Genomic DNA, 20,015 nt, shown 5'->3' on the forward strand with positions numbered 1-20,015 from the left:
CCAAAAGTGCATTAAGTGAAATCTTTCCATGGAAGATGCTTTAGTTGTTTTTCTCATCTAATGGCATAAATACAACGATGGCAGCTCCCAGCAGACAGATGCACACAATTACAGCTGCCACTTTTATTGGCTGAAAAAAGCAGGATCAACACCTCAAAAGAAAGACATTTAGTTGGGAAAACCTCTGAAATAAAAAAATTCTGCAGGACATTGCAAAACAGGTGGACACCCTCTGAGCCTCATTTAGCAAGTTCCCCCATCACTGTGCCCAGACCACCACTGGGTAAAATATTCCTGGCTGTGTGCACAATATCAACATTACAAAGGTCTTGGAGACAAATACTGCTGGAAATGACAATCCATAGGGCTTTCCAGAAGGGGTACTGATTAAACTAGATGGGGAGAATTTAGCCACAGCAGGCCAGATTCTCAGCTAATGTAAATCAGCTTCACTCCGCAGATGATTTGCAGCAGCTGGAACCTGTAGCTTCAAAGGATCCAGTTGCAGTCTCCTGAGCAATTGAGTCTGCATAGATTTTTACCAGTAAAATTAACAAGACCAATGTGGGTTGTGGGGGAGAACTAATCCTTAAATTAACAGAAATTGCTGAGACTTAAATAGTAATTTCTCTAGTTAGGGACTTACCAGGTTTTTCTCTTAGCTTCTCAGACCTTTTTCCCTGAACCTCACTACATAATCAATACTGAAATAATACATCTGAATGGCCTTGGATGGTAGCAAGCCATAAAAGCTTCTGAAAGCTGTTAAAATTAAAATGTCCCTTTTTAAGTGGAAGGAGTTTTTAAGGACAAGACAGCAGCTGCTTTGAAATGTTTGTGAATTCTTTTCTCCTTGCAATTAGTAGCAAACAATAAAGGCCTCTTTTTAGAGCACTGATGGTAGTTCCTTGGCTTTGGCAGCTTTTGTCTCTTCTAAATGATAACAACTGTGCGTGTTTGTTTCTGCTTCGGAGGGAATGCATACCCCTGTAAAGCACGCTGGTTCCACATGCTAGCTGCAGGCACCTTCTTCTGAGAAACTGTTTCAAGCTTGGGCCTCTGTAATTAGTATTTTTAGTGATGCATAATACAAACCTAATAGTGCTGTTATGCCTAGCTTACCCGAAATTGGTAAGTAGTGAAATCTCTTACTCGCCCAGCTGTTCAGCAGTTGTCTCCCATTCCCCCACATGCCCTGCAGAGCTTTGTGCTTCTACCAGCAATAAGAATTTGTTTTGTGTAAGCGAAGTAGAGGCACAGAGGAAAGGTTTGGCTGCTTTCAATCATTTGTTGCTGTGTAAATGGTTTCAGGCGGCTCTGAATGGAAAATCTCCAGTGAGTTAGCTTGTAGCTCCCTTTACTGGGGATAACAGGGCATTAGATGGCAAATTAGGAAGATGCAGTGTGTTCCAAGCTGTACATGGACCCCTGTTTACCTGATAAGGTTTACAGCCAAAATCCTTTTCTTACTGAGCACAGTGCCTTGACTGCTTCAACAAGCTCAGCTCTGAGCTGCAGCTGATAGGTGTTTGTAATCTGCAGAGTCCTAAGCTGGGAAACTGTGCTCAGGAGCAACGGATTGGTTTCAAATGTGCCTGTTCATGCCTGGGCTAGGAGTTCTTTTCTGAGGAGCATGTTGCTGGTTTTGTTCTTTGGGAATAGTGTCCACCTTCTAGAGATGGTGGGATGCTCTCTGGAAGGTAAGACCAGACTTTCCTTTTTGAGTTCATGTTGTCTATAGAGTTTTCTTTGTTGGAGTCCAGCTTTTTGGAAGTGAGATTGTTGAAACTGGAGAGGTTTTCAGCAGATCTCTTGAAATGCCTTTCACATAAAAAATAGAGAGGGGCTCTAGCTTCTCCTTTTAGCATTTCTACTTCTTTAGAAAGTGAGGTCAAGAGTAATTTCTGCCTCAGAAGTTGGCTGCTGATGGCTAAGTTTGCAGGGTTTACTTAAAAGCTCCTCCTGTGTTCTTGGAGATGATAATTTCCAGCAGGAGGAGATTCCTCTTCTCCCAGTCAGCAATGGTGTGCTTCCAGTTCCATGCATTCAAGTATGTGATTCAGCTGTCTAAAATCGTGAAAAAAATTTGCATCTGAAGCTGAATTTTTTGTGGTGCTTGGGTCATATGTTCAAGTTTTATTGCTCACCATGAGGGTTAGAGCGCTTCTAGGGGCTGATATTTTTTTTGTTGTCCTTTGATTCTAGGACTTGGGACTTTAACTAAAAGCATCAAGCAGTTAGAGACACACACTAAAAGCATGAGGTTGCAACCTTGGTCTTGAGGGAGAAGTAGAATTTTTCAGAGTGTATAAAGGCTACAAAGATCACTTGTTCAATTTTAACAGGGTTGGGTTGGTTTTGTGGTATGCTTTTTTTCCCAGCAAGAATCTCATCTAGGAAATCTGAGGGAAGCAGGAAAATTGAAATGGTTTGGAGATGGTCTGAAAACAAAATCTGTGAAGAAAAACATTCATTTTAAACACTTAGATGAAGACAGGAAATGCATTTATCTGTAGAACTTGAGCAAATACTTAATAAGGACAGAACAAGGCATAAAGTAGTGTAGTTTGCAAAGAGAGCACAGCAATGAAGGAAATAATGTGTTTCTCCACAAATTAGATTCCCATTTGTAAGGACACATGCCACAAAGCAATTTCAGAGCTGGGTATTCCCAGATATTCTGTTTTTTGAAGTATTTGTACCAAAAGTGAGCATCTTTTTAAAGAGAATATTCCAGCTTAAGCAGAGCTTGAGGCTGGAAGGTAAACAGGTAGGAAGGAAGACAGGTAAAATCTGGATTCTGTATTATGCAGGTCAGACTTTGTGCTTATTTTGTTCTTAACATCTATGAATCTGTTTCTGTGCAGTTTTAATGTTATATACACCAGATTTTCTTATCTCCTTGGGAAAACTGATCCAAGGAAGGGGCCTTAAGTTTTGTCTGGTTCCAGCCTGTGGACTGCTTTAAGCTTTAGTGAAAACTACAGTCAAAATTTGTCTCATTTGCACAAGACACAGATGCTGCAAAGAGGTGAATAGGACACGTGAGAGGACGAAGTTCTTGAGTGACTTTAAATATACATTTCTATGCAAATAGCTGTCTTGTTGCATTCTGGGTTTTCTTCCTTTTTTTTTTTTTTTCCCCTCATAATCTGAATTTATAATTCCCGGTATTATTTTTTTAATGTTTTTACATAAAACTCCAGTATTACCTTAAGGTTTTTCCATTCAGCAATAAGCAGCTGTTCAGAAGCTTAACTCTACTTTAATGAAAGTGGTTTTGTATGGGAATTTTCTTTGGGCCTTGTTCACCAGTCTGCTGTCAGCACAATTTATCTCAGAGATGGGGAAAAGACCAAACCACTCCATTTTTTAGGGTTTTGTGAGTGGGATAAATTCAGCTGTCAGCTACTCGGCTGGCACCTCTGCTACCCACGGGCTGGGTTTGGAGCTTGCTCTGCAGTTCAGGCAGAAGCAGGGATGAGGACTGAGGGTGAAAGAAGCATTCCAGCCGGCACACCTTAGTGCATAAGCTGTTTTCCAGTGCCCGAAGCAGTGTGACCAGACTCCACAGCCTCTGCAAAGGCAATCACAATGGAGACTGTAGAGCCCAGGGGGAAGGGAAATGCTCTTCTTGACTTCTCACGGTATGGGACAGATGCAGTTGCTGGCTCCTAGAGTCACGAAGATAAACCATAAAACAAAGGAAGGAAGGGGTTTTGGTGGTTTTTTTTCCCCCCAGGATAGCTGAGTGTTTTGTTCAGCAGTGCCTTGGATGAGGTGTATGTTTTCTTATAAAAATGTGCTTGTTTCACTGTTCATTTATCATAGGAAATAATAGCACTCACATGCCAGTTTTCTTCTATTTGAACCTAATTTCATGAATCTCTGCAGAAACTAAATATACCTATTCAATTTGCACTTAGAAGGATATTGCTGCATTTATAAATAATCTAGTCTTTTCTCTGCAACGATACAGATATTCTTCTTCTAGAATTAAAATTCATCCTAATATTTTGCTGTTTTGCAAGCTTTGAGCATTCTCCCTGCTACCAATAATGTTTTATTATTTTTTCTATCTTAGTTGTAGGCCACTATGTGGACTTACTCTCAAGGGATCCTTCATGACCCTGCTAAACTACAGTGCAAATATCTATTTAATATTTTTCTTTTTTTTTTTTTTTCAGTTGTCACAAAATTTTTGAGCATGCTTAATAAATCTACCAAATGGCAGTTGTTCTGCCAGCTGATGACTCATCAGCTTTTAGAGATACAAAAGAGAAAGATGAGCTACATAGGCAGGTGTAAAAGTGTGTCAGGAACAGAGTGGGCAAAATGCATCCCTGGGGAATATCAAGAGAAGATGTAAAAAGGAATTCTTAAACCCTCAAAATGCAGCTGTTTGTTCTAGCTCCATTTTGTTTTTTATTGTCTAGAAAAAAATGTTTTTCATACAGTTTTCAATATTGCAGGTAGTTCAGTAAAATCTTCCCATGAAAAATAAGAAAACAAATGTCTTTTAATGTCATATGAGCATAATGTGCACAATGGAATTTTACTCACAGTTTTTTGTTTTTCCTTCTTTTCTGCATGCCAGGATTTGTTTCTGTTCTCATTGTGTAATACACAAGTATGGTTAATAAGGTAGAGAGTAAGTGGAATAAACTAAAACCAGATCTACTTAAGGCAACACTGACAATTTTTGCTTTGTCCTATACTAAAAGCCAGAAGCATGAGTATTGAAGAAGTATTGCAATATTCATATACTCATTTAAGGCAAGAATATTCAGCAAAGTCTACTAAAAAAAGTTAACTGCTGAAATGGAAATTTGTTCTTTCATTGTATGTCCTTCAACATTGGTGCTTCCCTTGTATTTTCAGTGCCTGGAGTCAGGTGTTTTCAAAATTATTTTTCTGAATATATGAATATATGTGCTTGTGTGTGTGTGTATGTTTGCTTTTCCATACTGGTGGAGAAAGCTATGAAAATATGCTGTAGTTCCTGAAGTCTCAGAAGTGAGAAAGTAAAAAGGAATTCAAATGTTTTTGTTTTAAATAGGATTATTTCTTTTAGAAATAGCTCCTGATTATTGTTCTATACCATTTTTTTGCCCTGTTAACATTCAGGGTTGGAAATACTTAGGCTGCATGTTTTTTTCCAATTACATCTGTCCCATACACAGCAATCTGTCACACTGGCTTTTGATCTAGAGCAATATAACTGAGAGGAAAATTCTGCTTTCGAATAGACTTCATTTTCTTAAATGCTAGAAGCATTTAAAAGTGATCTTCACCATCTCACTTTGCTTTATATTCAATTTGAGGTGTTTGTTTTCATCCACCCCTTTATTTTATTTACTGCTTTCTTGAGCAAAGGCATACATATTTCTTTCTCAGCAGAGGAACAAACTGTGCTGGTTTCCAAGGTATTCTTGGGAAGAAGCAAGCCATGACTGCTTGCAGGAGTACAGTAGAGACTCAGCTACATCCTTATCTGGGGGTGTTTCTGCATATTAACTTAAGGTGAATCAGTGACCTGCTTAATTGAGAAATTCAAAAAGGAGAAGGAAAAGCCCCCTGATTCATTTATGCTGTAGTTTCATTCAATGAACAGCTTAGGAATAAACCCAGTGTTGTTCAGTGTTGCTGGCTGGAAGTCACAGTGAATGCAGGCAAGCTTTGCTGTGAATGGTGTGTTCACTGGACAGGTGTTGTTATAGGGAAGAAAAAGAATAGCATCATAGGAAGGAAAAAAGGTAGTAACTTGCAGGTAATTACTTGCTATTTACAACTTAGTGCAAGTATGGGAAAAAAAACCCTACTTTTGGCCCATGTGGAATGCTTTGTTTAGTAATTTAACCATCAGCCTTTTGATGTATGTTGTGTGCCTCTAGCAAGGTGTTCGAGCATCCTATTTGCCTCCTTTGTTAATGTAGCTGCATTTCAGGCTGAATGCTTCAGGAGCCTTTCTGAAATACCCACTAAATCTCTTTCTTGAACAGGATGCTGTAACATCTCTCTCTTTAGCGTATAATACTCAGCTGGAGTCGTTGCTACAAATCTCATTATTTTATAAGCCTTCACTGGCTGTGTGTGGCATTGCTTTAAGTAGGTGATGTTTCAGTAGTTCCACCCTCTGAGCTTTTTCCCTTCTGCTGGATACAGCTTCTCTGTACAGTATATAAACAGAGATTATCACCATGTCTTTTTCTTTCCTTATCTGACGCATACAGCAGAATCAGAGGTGTCTGGAGAGCTAAAAATTAACAGAGACATGGGAAAGACTTCCATAAGATGACAGCAAGAGGAGATTAATGCTTCTTAATGTAGAGACATGAGGACATGCTATACCTATGCCAAATAATCAGTGCTACCGCAAAAGCAAATTGTGTGCATTTTGCTTCTCTCTAAGTGAGAGCAAAAGGATTTAATGCAACTGTCAAATTACAGTGGAATACATGTAAAAATGCAAGGCCTTTGCAATGAATGAGAATCAGGGAAACTTGACGCTGTGAGGCAGCAGTGACTCTGTTCTGCCCTCCTTTACACCATGTGGAGGGCCTGGTTTATTAAATGTGACATTTCCACGTGCTGCAAGTCCAATGGGAATGGAGTCAGTGAGGCAGCAGGGGTGCTGCTGGGTGATCTGTGGGAGGGACTTAGTCTTCATGGAAGGTGGCCTGCTGGAAACACTTTGATGGATGGTATGTTGGAGTGTACCTGCAGGCATATATACAACTGCACGCCTACACGGAGTCATGCACACCCATATCTTCATCAGCTTTGAGGAACTTCATGGCACAGCCAAAGCTTCCATACTGAATGGTCCAGGGTGCTGTTCTCAAAATGAAACGGATCCATTCCCAGTGCATAATCATGTTTGGTGTCACAGCCCTGGCAGTGCATATTGCGTGATCTGCACTAAAGTGGTTGTTTCTCAGCAACTCGAGCAAGACACCAGCTGTGTCCAGAGGGCAGGTTTGGGTTAGTGACCCATAGGGTGGGCAGGCTTTGAAGTGCTGCTGACTGGCCCTTTCCAGAGGCAGGGACTTTGGTGTGGGTGGATGTAGCAGCAGGGACACGTTGTTTTGATAGTTCTTCATAAAATGCTAAAATCAGGCACGAAGAAACCAGAGATGCCAGTTCAGTATCCCACTCATAATGCTGCTACAGCCGCGCTCCACTAGAATTTCTTTGATACATGTCTTCTGTCAGGGCAGAGGCAAATTTCCTGGAGACAGCCATGTTCCTGTTGCTGAAAATCTTTTGATCCTAGAGTTAGCAAGCTTGCCATGTTGCCTCCATGGTTGTGCATAGGTGAGTTGAAATTCTTTTTGGAAATCTGGTGGCAAATGGACGTACTTCTATCTTTGTTTTATGTTGCTGCTTTGTGGCCTGCAATTATGTCACAAAAGTCGTTAGTTTTGAGAGCTCTGGAATATTCTATTAGGTTTTTGCATGGAGAAGAATTAAAAATAAGCTTGTTCTCACATTCTGCTTTCCATCACTTTTCAGGATTTATATGCTACAGCAGGGAGTCCATGGTATGTAGTGTTTGCATTTCATTGAGGACTCTTGAATGCAGAAACCTGCAGAGGCTTAGCTTTGGACATGAGGGGGAGGAATTAGAATTGCATGCAATCTGCAGGGTTTTCTTTCTCACTATTATCTAAATTAACAGTTTACTGTTTTCTTTGTGTCCCTTTTATTGTAGGCTTAAGTGCTTAATCTAGAGCTTAAGGGCCTTAATATGAACAAATTGAGAGAAGTCCTTGAGGAAATATAGCTCCAGTTCCACCAAACAAGCAAACATCCAGACCTCCCACCTTGCAATTTTCTGTCACAGGGAGTGGCCTGGCCACGTGTGGCTGCATGCATCTGGCACGCCTGGGGAATTGAAAGGTAGGAAGCTTGCTGGGGAGAGGTAGCTCTGGTTGGAAAGCCTAGTGGTCTTGGGAGCTCACGGAGTGGTGACGAAAGTAGCTACACGAAGCTCAATTCTGATGTCTTTGGCAGTCATACATGTACAGCTTTCCTAGCTTTGTAAATCCATGTTAAATCCAGAGGGATAACCTCACCCCACTCCAGAGCTGCAAATGCTGTGCACTCTTTAAAACTCACCTGCAGAGACCCAGCAAATGCTGCCTTGCTGCTGAAGGGCAAATATCCCACCTCTTTATTAGGGACTGTGGCTAGAGGATGCCAAGGACCTATAACTCAGGAACATTAATTTATTACAAACCTTGCATGATTTTATCCCTAACAGATCTCAAGGTGCCTCATATCAATAGCTTTTAAGAGTGGGGTTTCTAAATTTTATTTTAGTATTTTATGTTTCTGGCTTCTGGTCTTGGTGAATATGCATATTGCTTTGTTTATTTCAACATTACCAGCTATTTTAAGTTTTTGTTAAGGTGCATGAAGATTTCTGAGCTTGGTCCATCATTAATTATAATTTATTTTAATTACTGCTTGAATCCCTGAGGAAATTAAATACAAACCATGTGCAGCTTAGCTACAGAGCTGGCCTGCAAATACACAGAAATTCAGGATGATAAAGCTTTGGGCTTGTGCTTCCTTCCTCTTGTTAGGCTTCTCCTAGCTGAGCTCCAGATATTCATGCACCAAGCACAGACTAGGGAATATATTAATGATGAGATGGGAAGCACATGCTTCTGGATCATTGTTGCATGTGTTGGTAGCACTCGTTTACTCAACATTATGATGTAGTTACTTAAATAATGTGGGATACGCCAGCTGTTTTGTAATGTTTGAGGTGAGAAATACTTGTAGCAACATAGGTTAATCATCTTGGGGTCAAGAAAGACATATTAAAAAAAAATTCTTTACCAGACAATGCCAAGCTATCATTAGAGGAACCTGTTAGAGAAAAAGTACAATGATAATGCTGATATCAATCAAGTTAGAGCCTTCGGAGATTCAGGGGCATGAGGAAAGTCTCCCATGTGAGAGGCCATTTCCCTTTCTCTGGAAATAGTGCTCTAGAACTGTAAGCAAGGGAGGAAGTTTTCATGGTTGTAGGGATTTATCCCTGATGTAGTAAGACTGCTATCAACACTCTTGCCTGCTCAATGATGTTTCATTAGACAGGCTGTGTTGAAAGAAAGCTTTATCTTGTAAAATGTGTCATTATAGCTTAGCTTTTTTTTTTTTTCTTCCCTGTGGCTTAGAGTGTGTTTTTTGTTTCAGTTCAAGCTTTAGAAAATAGCTATGCTTTCTAAAATGTCACACAATCCTCCCTCAGAAAGTATTCTCTTCAGATCATATTGTACTTCAATCTTCCAAATCTATATTGACCTGAAATTTAATGTCATTGAACATTTTAAATTCACTTCATATAATAAAGCCTGTTTAGTTCTGGAAGAAAATGTCTATAAAATAGTGAAACTACTTGATATAAAATAATTCTTCTGTAGTCAACCTGAGCTTTTCTATAGCAAACAAACTATAAAGTTTGAAGTGATGATGCCCCACATACTATGACTGACAACTGAAAGGTTAGCAAAAAGTGTCTAAATGCTTTTTGGGTCAAAATTCTATTTGAGAATGCCCTTAGACCTATCATTGAAAAAATACTGAAAAAGAAACAGTGTTGGAACAAGGAACAAAAGATGCCGTCATCAAAAGAATATAGACACCTGTTGCCCAAGCCATTCTCATCTTCTTTCCTTCTAGTATTATCATAAAAGGGAAGCATCTCAGATAGCAGGTCACGGTGGCCAGCTCCTAAACTGTGACACCACAACTGTATCTGGGTCAGTCTTGGAGGGAAAATAAAGTTCCTAAAGGTTTGGTTTTTTTATGCTTCTCCTATGGGACCTTTGGTCCAGTGCTGAAGGTGTTGAGAAGGTGACTGTCAAATCTATTTTATAGGGTTTTACTAGCAGTATGAAGAGGAAAGTACAGAAAGAGGAGAGTTGCTTAGGCAAAACAGTCAGGAATCTTATCACTTATTAGGGAAAGGTAATGGAATGGCTATTCTGTATGCACAGTGTCTGTATTAGATACTTGGGAAGTGTTATTCAAAGGAGAGGGGTTCACCATTGCTCATATGTGAAAAAAACTTATCCGGATGTTACCACCACAGGTAAGTTTAGAGTACATGTTAGAAGTTTGTGATTTTTAGAGCAGTGAGATTTTCTACCAGTCTGTTTTCACAAAATTACCTCATTTTAGGAGGCAATTGAAATCTATGAAAAAGATCATACAGTATGATGATGTGCAAGGGGATTATTGCCAAGAAGTGTCCTCAGTTCTCTTTCTGTAAATCTCAAGATCTTTATGCTAGAGAGTCTAGAGAAACACTTCTTTGAATGGTGCTTATCTTTTCTGGCCACTTCTGATTTTTGAGCCTTCTTCCATGGCAGTAAACCCATTATTCCAGCACCCTCCTCCTCCAACAATTTTTCTGTCCCATTGTTGCTTTCCTCCAGCATAAGGGGAGCTGCTTGCAGTGCTTATCAGCCACCTATGCCAGAGTTGCACAGGGATCAGCCCTGTACCCAGGGGCTTTTTCTACTTCTGCAGCTCAAGATAAACTCTCAGCTGGGAAGCAATGGGATTCCTCAAAACCAAAAGTATGTGTTTTCCAGGCTGGAATCAAGTTTCTCGGTGAGACAGCATTTCTTTCAAGCCCTTGAAGGACTTAAAGCTTCCCATTTCTGACAACTATGTATAAAAGAGTTATTTTTGGTCAGTTTTAATGGTTTTCTATGATTCCCTCTGAGCTCTCCATAGCCGATAATTACATACCTGCTTTTGCAAGCAATAGAAATATGAAACAGCTTCAAAATATTTTTTAAACTCTCTTGAATTTCCATCAACAAATTGTGTGGATTATTTTCTCTTTTTTTTTGACAGTACTTCTCCTTAAAATTTGTGATGGTGGAGACATTAAATGAAAACATTATTGGCATTTTCTTTAGGTACCCTGAAAATCCATCTCTAGACGTGACAGGTTTTTCTCTATCAAAACCTTTTCATGGGATTGTCTTGGCTTTGTTCAATGAGTCACAAGCACTAATGAGGGGCATTAGGGTCCTTATCTGCAGGGAAGTGAGCAAAGCCCCTCCAGATAGCAGATCAGTGAGGGGGAAATAAGAAGGCAAGAAGAGAATGGCTTTGAATAAGGTTTTACTTACCCAGCTGTACTCATATTTAATGTTAGAGTTGGGGGAGGCTTCTGTGTATTTGCTGTGCTGTCCTGACAGCACAGACACCTCTGAGTGGTGCTTCTTCAGCTCTGGGCCTCTTCTTACAATACCTCCCAGTTAGTCCCTGTGTGCTCTGTTCTTGGTGGCTTAACTTGTGCAAATGGGGGACAGGCCTAGGAGTCAAAAGGAATGGGAAAGAAGAAACTGTTGCTCTTTTTCCATTTTCCCCCCTTTCTTTTCCATTTTACCCTCATTCTTCTCCATTCCCCCTGCCCCTTCCCCACTTCTTTTCCTTCTATTTTTTTTTCAAGTTTTCCCCTGGGTTTTTTTTGGGGGGGGTTGTTTGGGTTGTTTTGGGGTTTTTTTTTGTTGGGTTTGTTTGTTGGGGTTTTTTTTTTTTGTTTTTTTTGGGGGGGGGGTTTGTGTGTGTGGTTTTTTGGGTTGGTTGGTTGGTCAGTTTGTTTTTGTTTGGGTTGTTTTTTTGTTTGTCTTCCTTCAATCTGTAGGCCCTTCTCTCTGTTCTGCTCTAGTTTCCAAATAATCTGGAGGAGAATGTAAAATGAGTGCAGGATGGAAAACCTTCTTGGGAATATGTGAGGCTACTTTGAGTGCAGTGTACAAAGTCTTTGTGGCATTTTCACCAAACCATGCATGGGCAGGGTGGGGTGGGAGGTTGCCTTAATACTTAGAATTTGTCAGTCAATCCTGTCCTTTTTGTACCTATCCTTAGGAGAAGCAGCTCCAAGGCTGACAGGGATCATCCAAAAGGCCTGGAATTCCAATAAAAAGCAGAAGTGACTGCATGGAAGCCAGCAAGTGCTGCAATAAAAGTACTGTTTAACCTGCTGGCGAATACAAAAAGGTTATTTCTACAGCAACTGGTGGAACAATATATTTAGAAATTAAATTAATCCAAACAAATAGAGAATTTAACCCCATTGTCCTGGCTAAATTCCAGCTTAAGTAATTACATTCTGGCTACCTGCATTCCCTCTGGAGTTTCTGCTGGGTAAGTCACAGCTTACAGCGTGTGTGCTTGTGCTGCCCTTGTTAGGAACAGTTGTGTGGCATGTCAGCATCTGGGAGATCCTATCTGGCAAAAAAAAAAAAAAAAAAAAAAAAAGGTAAAAACATTTCAGGGGAAGCCAGGAGCCACTGTTCTGTCATCGTTAACTTGTAAGCAGGATTTGTAGTTGCAGCACTGTAAATGGCAGTTACTGCTGCCCAGAATATAAACCAGCGGTGGTTAGCCACACACAGACAACCTGGATCAGCACCTTCTCTTCTCCACAGCCTTCCTTGTTAGACTTTCCTGGGCCTCCTTCTGAGGCTCTATGCCAAAGCCAGGTGGAAGTGTCTGCCACTACTTTTGATGCCAGTTCATCCTCCTGGTTCACAGAGTATCAGATGAGCAGTGGCACTCAGGAAAGGGCCTGGGTAAACCAGCATCCCTTCCCAGTAGCACATGTGCTTCTGCAGCCCTTTGGGAGGTTCAGCTGAGGCTGCTCCATTTCTAAAGCCCTTCTGGGGAAATGCAGTGAAACACTGAATTCAGACCTAGCTTACCATCTCCTTCTCAGTCTGATACAAACCAGTGTCTGTCTGTGCCTTTGATGCCATTTTGAAGGGTCATGGAAATATCACAGTGATTTAATTCATTGTATTGATTGCAAGCTCATTTGGAGAGGACCTTCCCTGTGAATCTGAAATGCTAAAGCATGATTCAAGTGTAATGTACTGCATTATCCATGATTTTCTGTTTTCTTTTCCTGTTGTACTTCAGAGAACATGGCACACTGTGAGCTGACAAGATGATTAAGCTGAAGCCAGCATAGAGTGGGCAGGTCAGGGAGTCCTTTTCCCCCTCTGCTTTTTACTGGAGCTGTAAAGAAGGCTTATCTTTCCAAACATGAGGCACTAAGAATACAAATAGTTAAATGCACTGGTGTTTGGATATTGAGCCACCAGGAAAATTCAGAACCACCGGCTATTTTAATAATGGCTTTGGGACAGCTTTGTCAAAATGCAGGTAATTTGTTAACATAACCTGGATTTGGCAACCATCTCTTCATGGTACTACTTGTAAAAAGTGAGGACACATTTGGCTCCTGCTAAAAGCTGAAATGGTCCAAAGGTTTGGCATGTGCACACCACCCCATGAGGAATTTCTGAGGGCATTCGTTGCATGTAATAGAGTGAATTGACAGAAATAACAACATCTGAGGCAAAGAAAGGGCTCCTTTTACCTGGACAAATGCTCTGTAAACTGTGCAAAACACATTCCTTGGGAAAATTAATTAACAGAAATGAACATTGGCAGGCAAGTTGTAATGACGATTGCTTTTGATCAAAAAGATGTGCTGGTGATTAAATCCAAAACCTGCAAATTTTAAAAATTGGTTTTATTTATTTATCAAAGGAAAAGATTTTCAGCAGGATAAACAGAAAACATTTAGCATCTTTAAGCTCTTCTTAACATTCTCTTAAATGATTCAGATGTCACCATTTCTCCACAGTAGATGTTTTGTTGGGGAAACTAATTTGAATGTGCATGATAGATGAACTGCATTGAAAACATCAATTTTTATCAGCTGTAACCCTTGATCTTAATTAACTTCATATCTGTTTCTCCAGAAACCAGCAATACAATCAATAAGATACTACAGCTAGCTGCTTGTATCAAAGAAGTCTGCAGCAAAAAGAACAATTTCAGTTCTTCTGGCCAGTTTGTGGATACAGCAGCAAGAGGGCTATATTGCCCTCAAAGGCCTGAGTGGCCTGATCCCTGCAAGAGAAAATGACATCATGTAAAGAAATTCCCTCTGCTGCATATGCAGGTGAGAAAGGTACCACACTTACTTATCTTTCTTCTCATCTAATAACAGTAGTTCTGATGGGGACAATGGAAAGAACCACTTCCAACACTTTTTCATACAGAGAGGAGGTTAGTATCTAACACCTATTCCATGGGAGAAACTCATGTGGCTTATCCCGTGTCCCCAGGAAAAGGACAAGGCAAAATGAAGGGTACAGCTGCAGTGTCCTTGGGTAATGTTGTTCAGATGCCTGAGCACCTGCCCTAGCAGCACTGGCAGCACTCTCTCCCTTTTGCCAAACCCTATTTGACAGTGCTTAAGACCCCATGCTAATCTCTTGGAGGGTCAAAAGCAGTAAATCCTTGGCATTCAACTCCTTCAGCAATCCTTGTGTGTTGATATGCCATGTAATTTTCAGCTTTCAGAGAACACACTTAAAGTCTGTTAGTGGGAACTCTGGTGTACCTTCTTGCTGTTCAAGTCTAAAGTTGCAGAAATATAGTTGAGCCTAAGTTAATCTGTGGTTAGGCAACGTATCCTTGGCTTCTGAAAAACAATTTCTCAGAAAGGCTGTGTAAAAAGGAGCCATGCTCTGTTCTGGTATGAAAGGCTTGTGGGGCTTGGCATGTTGTCATGGTGGAATGCAGGATAAAAAAGATACAGAGACATAATTGTATCATTTAGTGGCAGAAACTGAAATATATTTACTAAGTGGGTAAGGCCTAGAGAGCAGATAACAATTTTTACAGTAAGATTTCTGTTCAAGGACCTTGTGTGTGACACACTCTTGCCAGCCAAGGCCCCAGCCCCTCTGTTCCATTTTGAACCAGCACCCAGGGGGCAGAACTGCTGGTCCTGGCTCACTTATACAGGTCCTGGCTTGCAGCTGCTGCACATAACATTCCCACCTCCTGCTCAGCCTCCTGCATGGCATCAGACAGCTGTGGCCACTCAAGGTGCCAAACTCATTAGGATCCCATCTACTCCACTGTAGTGGATTTTTTGTAATCCAATTTCAGTTTCATAGCTGGTGTGACTGTGCCATGTGTCATTTTGTCTATCTATATTTTAATACATTTTTTAATAAAGCATAATAAGCAGTTGACATGCTTTATGCATTTTTAATGCCTCAAAGTACTCTGTGTTTAGAGGTAGGTAGTGCCTCCTTGGACAGAAAGAATGTTTTTCTGCTTAGGGAGTTAACAATTGGTTCAGTCAAGCACAAAAGAGGGCTGCATCCAACCTGTCAGACATATGGATGTTTCCAAAGAGGAGAGTAGTTAATAGTCTGATAAGAAATGTCAAATACTTCTATGAAGAAGGATAGGGAAATGAGACTGAAACTCAGAAACTCAATGAATCCTCAAGGCAGCTCCCTCCTAAAAGTGCAAAACCAAGCCTAATTTCCCAGACCAATAGTGACTGTAACTTCTGTGACTGTAACTCAGAGGTAAAGCATTAATAGTGAACTGCAGCCTCTGCTGGAAGTCAGAGAATGTCCAATAACCTGAGAAGCTGACACCATAAGAGACGTTTTTCCTAGAGAAAACACACATGCTTTGTAATGGTCTTTGTATGCTTTGTATTTTTGTAAATTAATACTTATGTTTAAAGTAATTTTAATCTGACTTACATCCTGAGGAGTTTCAAGAGTTTTAGCATCAAGGTATCCTATTTCTGTTAGAGGGGGATCTTTACTGGCTTTGGGATGCTGGTTGGTTTTTTGTTTTGTTTCTTTCCTACAGTAATTCTCCTAAATTTCTCCAAGGTAACTGAAGAGTAACAGGTCCAATATATAGAGTGACTTGGAATGCAGGGTGTGGATGGAAGAAATGTCCAAGGAGTACAGCTGTTACCCAAGTCAGTATCCTGTTGTACTGAAATGTAACAGTGGAAAAAGCCTGAGGATCTTGAGGGAGTCTGAAACTGATAGGTATTGGGTTTGATCTCATCTGTGTTAAAAAAAATCAAAATCCAACAAGAAAAAAAACAACCCAAAATCTCCCTAAATACATAAACAAACAAACACTTGGCTACAAGCCCTGTGCCGTGTTGCCCTGGATGTTGGTGACAGTGCCCTGCAGTCTGGGACATGTGATCATGGCCACCTGGGTCTTCCACAATACTGATCCAAATTTAAGTCTCATTTTTGCCAAATATTTTATTACAATTAATGAGGGGAGGGGTGGGACTCAGGCACACAGTTACAATGGCACAGAGGGTGCAAACAGATTTTAAAATGTGTGTTGTAATTACCACCAGAGTACCAGCAGGTAACACTCTCAGTAATGCATTTAAAAATTCAGCTCTACTGTGGTGCTGATATTTTGCCCACCACTAACAAGAACTACCTCATTTTTTTCAAAAACAGTGAGAGGGGTCTATGTTTGGAATATGCATTTGAAAAAGGGATGCAATAAATTGCCCAGAAAACTTAGGGATTTTTTTTCACATTTTGTGTATTTTTCCCTAAAGTATTCCCCTGGATGTTTTTATTTAAGCACTTATTAAGAGAAACTGAAAAAAGTGTTATAGCTCTTAAAAATATTAAATTTTGAGAGATTTTTCTATAGCAGGATCATCTAAATTTTATTTACTTATATATAACTTTTAACAAGAATCTTTGATTATTTTACAACTAAAATATTATAAAAGCAGGTTTCTTTTTTATTAAAAGAGAAAGCTGAGTGAGTCATCAAAAGACTACTATTCATTCTTTGAGTGAGGCTTTGAAATTTGAATGGAGCATAGAGTTGCTCTTAGGAATGTTCTTATAACATCTAAAATGCTACAAGCCTTTGAAAATATCTGGTTTGCTGGGGTTCAACAAAGTTCATAAATTTGAATGCTAAGTTTTCAAAAGCTTCTGCTTGGATGGGGCATGGTTTATCACAGAACTGAAAAAGCCTGTCTGGTCATTATATATAGTGTCAGTGCTAGCAACAAAATGAAGAATGTTATTTCCCTTTTCCAAGAAGAAAAGCCCCTACTGGGCCTTTTTCCTGATGGTCACAGGAGTGAGAGCTGGAATTTGCTGACGAGGCAGGCATGTGCTGGTGACAACATGAAACAAGGGGAAAGGACAAAACCTAGATGTGTAGAGGTGGTGGAAGTAAAATAAGGGGAAAAAAGTCCAAAAGCTGTGAGCTGAAAGTTGTAAAACAGGGATGGTTCCATCTCCTCACCTCTTAAAAATGGTGGGAAGATAAACTGAATGATCTTTGTGAAGCACTCACATAGGCTAATGATAAGCAGCACAGAAACACCCAGGAGGATATTAATAATTCTGTCTTCAGAATCACATTTTTAAATGTGCAGTAATTAGGGCCTGGGGCAATACCTTGAAAAACAGGCAGAAAACAAAATATTGAATTGCTGCTCATTTAGTGAGTGCAGTCCATTCTATGCACAAAAAGAGACAGGAAAAATGCTGTGGAAAAATATGCTTCAATCATCAAAGGTTGTTTTATAATCAGCACAGGAAAGGAAAACTGAGCTGGGGCAGATCTACAGCCTTAATTCTTTCCTTTCCTCAGCTAAGAGAGTTTATAATCTTAATACAGTCCTTTAAGTTTTTTTTATGTTTATGAAGCTGTAGATATGTAGCACACAATATTATCTCATGAAGCTTGAAAAGGCACAGGAAAGCAACAGGGCTTAAAGAAAAGATTTCTGTTCAAGTCCCACAAAAACAATTTCACTATTAGAATCAGACTGGAGATATGTAATTGTATGCTATCTGGCATGGGTGTACTTGTAACTGTGATATAGATGTCCTAATCTTGATTTTCATGCCCATCCAGCACTCTCTAGCTCACTCTTCTACTGTGAATTTAAAAGCAGCTGTAACGTGCTGGAAGGAATGAGGCAGAATGTTCATGACAATTGGGATGTTTTCTCCTGCTAAAATGTGTTTGGTTTATAGATAAACGTGGAGTTGAAAGGGCCCCTTCTTCAGAAGCGGTGTTTGCAGTTCCACAGGTATTGACTTAGCAGCACTTCCTTGCCTGACTGAGTGAGCTGGATTCCTCTGAATAAGCACATGAAATGTGTACCTGGTGTTCTCATTAAAGCCAAGGGCCATTCATCTCTCTAATTGCAGCAATGCCCTCCAGCATAATTTCATCCCAAATGTACCATTCTTCTTCTGCTTGAACTAGTGACTTAAAAACCATCTGGAGCCTTGCCAAGCACCAACAGAAAAAATTTACTCGCTGTGATATCATACCAAGATACTACAAGATGAAAAATGGAAGAGGTCAGGCAAGGTGGTGGGATTTTTCTATCAGGCTTCTGGAAGTATTGACATGTAGTGCCTGAACGTTAGCAGTCATAATATCTAATATTTTCCACAAACTGGTGGGAGTCGTCGCTTAATAAGTAAAGATTTTCTAAAATGCTGTGCCGACCTTTGGGGCTGCCAAACTTTTTCTTCTTGAGGAAGAAAAGGCAAGAGAATTAGGCCCGGGAGCAGGATGTGCAGTCAGGAGAAAGCTGCAGCATGCAGTCAGTGGAGCGCTCTGAGCACATATGGTAAGCCTCAGGGAACGGGTTCCCTTTTAAACCAGCCAAGCCAGTGAGTAGGAATCAGGATTCTTTGGGCTGGGTTTACAGACTCAGTGCACTCTCCAGACTTGGAATTTATTTGCACTTTGTAGGATGTAATGCAACAGTCCCGGAAGGAAAAGACTGGTGTTTCTGGATTCTTTGCAGGTTGAGTTCATCACTGTCAACAATATTTTACATGTCTGATTGATTCATTTTAGCCCTGGGCTACCTGCAATAGATTTTTTACTGCAGATACTTACTTCTACTACTGAAGATTAAGAAGTAACACTAAATATCATTTACTTGGCCTAAGGACATGTATTAAGATGCTTCTTTTCCTTTTCAATGGGCAAGAATCACTCCATTAGCTTCAACATTTATCTCACATGTTCTCTGAAGTGAGGATTTTCCTTCTGTGGTCTACCAAGCTATTAGAAACAGTGCATAAAACATTAGAAAGGAGATTACTAGAACTAAAGAGCTTTAAGGCCTAAGTGAGAGAAACTTCATTTTATGATATACGAACCTGATGTTTCACTGTCATGTGCTTTTTGCCTCAACTGTTTATGCACTACTGCACCAACATGTGAAAGAGCTGATCTGAGGCACAAATCCTAAAAGTGTGATGACATCTACCACTGCCTGATTTTATTGAAAATTGGGAAATTTTTACCCTTTGGGCAGTGAGTTTTTTACGAATGACACCTACCTTTAATATGCTGAAAATTCCAGAATCCAAATACAGTATTTTTTCATGCAATTTAGTGAGTTGTATTAAAACAATAAAAAAGAACCCTTGGCCCTGTGAACTCTGGCATTTCATTTTTTTTTTCTCCATGTGAAAACTCCCAAATGGACCATATAATACCAGCAGCAAGATCCTCTCTCTCTCTCAGAAATCAGTTTGTGCTTCATGGCACCATATGATGTGGCAGATGGGACCAGACATAAATGAATACAAACCCAGGTGCATCTTCATAAGAGCTCTTCTCCCTCTTCCTATCCTTTTTCCTTCTTTGTTTTCATTCCTTAAGAGCTGAAGCTTGAAAAACAGTTTTAAACCAGACTTCCTTTTCCTGAATACATGGAAAATCAGTTTTTTGCATTGATCTGCCTTGTGTACACTGGAAGTATGATTTGGTTTTGTTGTTGCTAAGGCATGGAGCTCTGATGACTCAAAAAACCTATTTATATGTGGGGGGGCTAAATTTCACTCTGTTTCTGGATTATTGTGTGTCCCCAGTACCCAGAGTGAAAGAGCTGATGTAATTCCAGATGTCCTTAGGCAATTAGACAGCAGGATGCCTCCCTGCATATATTATTAGTGGCAAAGGTCTTAACACTTACTCAAAAAGTATTAGTGGTTACTGTATAATTGTACTCAAGGCCCAGGTTGAAGTCTCTAGTACTCTCTGTACTGTGAATGTTTCATAGTGGAATAGTGAAACTTTTTATCTTTGGGCAAATTTCAAGAGAG

At 40.0% G+C, this 20,015-nt stretch overlaps 1 long non-coding RNA gene across 5 annotated transcripts; it reads left to right on the forward strand.

The window, feature by feature from the left end:
• The first annotated feature begins 1,603 nt into the window (after positions 1–1,603).
• Positions 1,604–19,499, forward strand: LOC136287604 (uncharacterized). Of its 5 annotated transcripts, XR_010720195.1 has the most exons (7): positions 1,604–1,700; positions 7,715–7,902; positions 11,905–12,183; positions 12,958–13,018; positions 13,809–14,011; positions 15,759–15,850; positions 17,916–19,499. It is a non-coding gene; the product is annotated as an uncharacterized lncRNA (long non-coding RNA). The 5 variants fall into 5 exon arrangements; XR_010720197.1 differs by lacking the exon at positions 15,759–15,850; XR_010720194.1 differs by lacking the exon at positions 17,916–19,499 and having other exon boundaries at positions 15,759–16,642.
• Positions 19,500–20,015: the final 516 nt, after the last annotated feature.

The sequence above is a fragment of the Chamaea fasciata genome, unplaced genomic scaffold (assembly GCF_029207755.1).
Source record: "Chamaea fasciata isolate MVZ Bird 193981 ecotype frontalis unplaced genomic scaffold, bChaFas1.0.hap1 SCAF_3, whole genome shotgun sequence".
NCBI classification, from domain to species: domain Eukaryota; kingdom Metazoa; phylum Chordata; class Aves; order Passeriformes; family Sylviidae; genus Chamaea; species Chamaea fasciata.